The following is a 3,058-nucleotide window of genomic DNA, read 5'->3' as shown; positions in this document are numbered from 1 at the left end:
AACGCAACGTAATCTTGTATATTTTATCTAGGTAAAGAAATACATTACAAAGCGAAGAATAAATGTTTTTCCAAAGTGTAAATGTTTTTTCTCGCGGAAATGACGTTTATCTCATTTGAAATTCAACGTCGTTTCCTCTATAAAGATCTAGAAATGACAACACAAATGTAAATGCAAATCCGTAGCTTGTTGTATTCATATTTCTTTTCTGTTACTTCAGTTTGCTGTTTTTGTGGAGCATGAAAAATATGCAGTATTTTATGTGTCGGATTATGAAAGGACCAGAAGGTAGATCCGAGAAAGAGTGAGGCTCTCACAAAAGAACTGTTAAATTCTTAAGTTTCCTTTTAAGCAAACTTTCAAGTATCGATTGTTTACGAAAAAATCTATTAAAACTTTTGCACTCACCCAATATATCATCGGAAATTTAATTAAATGATAATTAAATATGCATACAAAGATTGGAAAAATTAATCGATTGTTTTGTAAATTTTTTATTGTCATTTTGAAAAAGAAGAACGTGGAACAAATTGTTATTTGTCAAACAGGTCTAGTTACGGATTAGTCAAAAATAATACTTAAAAAATGCATTTATGTGTCTACAACACTGTTGTGTAACGAAATACAAATTGTTTTCTATTTCACTTATTATTCTTATTGCTTTTAAAATATAAAAAGTGCAGCCGCAGTTCAGACAAAATTTTCGTTTTGTGTGTACGCGTACATCTCACCGTGCGCGAAGGATAATACCCTCATTGTTGTCTTTAATTTGTTGAAAGCACGAATGGCTTCCTGCTAGAGGAAAACAAAAGTATATACATATATATATATATATAGTATGTGTGTGTGTGTGTGTGTGAGCACATGATGGTTTCCTCAGAAAATTAAAGCTTGAAAAGAGAGAAGAGAGAGAGAGAAAGAAAGATTGCTTGTGCACTTTCACCGCGCTTTATATTGCATCCGATCTCGACTTTTATGAAGAAACTTAGGATACTAGCGAGTGCTTTATGGATCAGATGAGGCTAAGCCAGCAAAATTGTTCGATAGGTATATAGCTTTTGGCGCATAGAAACGCGTTATTTATGCGAAGAATTCACCGTGTAAAAAGCGCTTCTTTGTGCTTCTTGCGTTCATAAATTGATAATCGATTGCACAGGGATATACTTACTCTATTCGGGAGAAAGAAAACGGGGTAAAACCGATGCCGAAGTCCGTGGGAAGAATATGGTAGATGAGATGCAAGGCGCGCGTATGATGGAAAGCTATATCGATTCGTGGAAATTAAGTTTCCGCTTTGTAAACACGCATAAAGCGCATTCGCGAAAAGCGGATAATATGACGTGTACAGTTACAATCGGAATAAAGGTCGTTGTCGCGTGAATCGGCGGTGTATCCTGCAATCGACATAACGAGCAGAACAAATAAAGTCGATGACCGCTTCACGTTCGGAAGTGGTAAAAAAAATTTTTCCAGCAAACCAATGGGTTCGTATTCGACATTTAAATTGCCAAAGTGACGTTTGTTTGTACTACTCAATAGCCCCGAAGCGATATTCTTTGTGATTTTGCAAAATCACAAGGAACAATAAAAAAAAATAAAATAAAATAAAATAAAATAAAAAATAATGAAAAAAAAAAAATGAAAATCAAATCCATTACGTTTTTAACCATGTGAGGGAATTTCAAAAGATGTGCTCGGAAACTTAAATATTTACAGAGAAGAAGAGGGGAATTGTGCATTTTTTAGTATATTATAGATGTATACATACATAAATATAAAATGCATTACATTGAATGCATGCTCTCGGATAGCGTCGATAATTTGTTTTTAAACAGATTTTTAAAAAATATTTTCTCAAATTTTTGTTTTATACAAAATCATAATTTCTTATGTGAGAAAGTAAAATAGATTTCTCATTATCGCGTTATAAACTGAGAAAGCTATTTATTGTGTCATCAGTGTTTACTAATATACCGTTTATTTAGAACAAATGACCGATAAGAAGGAGAGAGAATAAGGAGAGAAGATATCAATCAGTATAAAGGGAAAAGATGTTTGGAAAATCATGACATTCCAACCAGCCATACGTGCGCGATCGCTAGGTCGAGTAATTAGTAACGATGTATGGCAAACTTTCTCCCCTCTTTCTCATGGTAATTAATTAATTCAATAGATAGAAATAATTCGAGTTGAGCGTGAAATAAAACCAATAAAAAGCGCTCAATCTCTAATCAGAAATCCGTATAATTAATAGCAAGATCTTGTTTTTCTTTTTCTTTACCGATACTTTTTGTGAATTGAGACAGATAGGTTTTTGGTTGAAGTTTGTTTGACATTTAATCTAATGTCGAACAAAGTTTGCTCGAAAATTAAAGTCTTATCGAACGTGAGTGACGTGACTAAACGCGACGATAAACGGGAAAGTATCGTCGACTATGAATGAAGGAAAGTCGCTCGGTTATTTTCCCATACGCGCTTTTCTCCCTGTTCGATCTCCCAGGAAATTAACGTCTGTCCGGCAAAACTCGCGGATCGACACGAATTGGACGTAGACACGATGCTGATGGCTGCGAAGTTGTACGTGGCATCAAGAAGCGTAACAAAGTGACAACGTCGAGAGAAAGAGAGAGAGAGAAAGAGAGAGAAAGAGAGAGAGAGAGAGACAACAAAAAGTCCATCATCTTTGTAAGTCAGTATTTATCAGTTCGTCAAAGTTACGCACAAAACTTTATACTTTTTATACACAAATGTGTGTATTGCTAAAACAGTTTAGTTTTATATATTATTTATACTTGTTATTTGCTTAAATTTTGAATAACGTTTAAATAATATATAAAAATGAAAATAATTATTATTTATGTTATTAATAAAGTAATACAACATCTCACTATGTAAAAAAAGTAAAAACACAAAGCAAATTATGATGTTAATCTTAAAATTTTCACAAATTGCAATAAAATAGGAGTTTTCTACTTTTGTGATTAATTGTTGAAATAATTGTGCTAAGTTTTTTCTTTTGTTAAGGAATGTCTGTGTGATTAATAAGAACGAAAATAAT

Source organism: Pseudomyrmex gracilis, unplaced genomic scaffold (assembly GCF_002006095.1).
Source record: "Pseudomyrmex gracilis isolate BER0280 unplaced genomic scaffold, ASM200609v1 scaffold_223, whole genome shotgun sequence".
Lineage (NCBI taxonomy): Eukaryota > Metazoa > Arthropoda > Insecta > Hymenoptera > Formicidae > Pseudomyrmex > Pseudomyrmex gracilis.
This window is presented reverse-complemented; position numbering follows the sequence as displayed.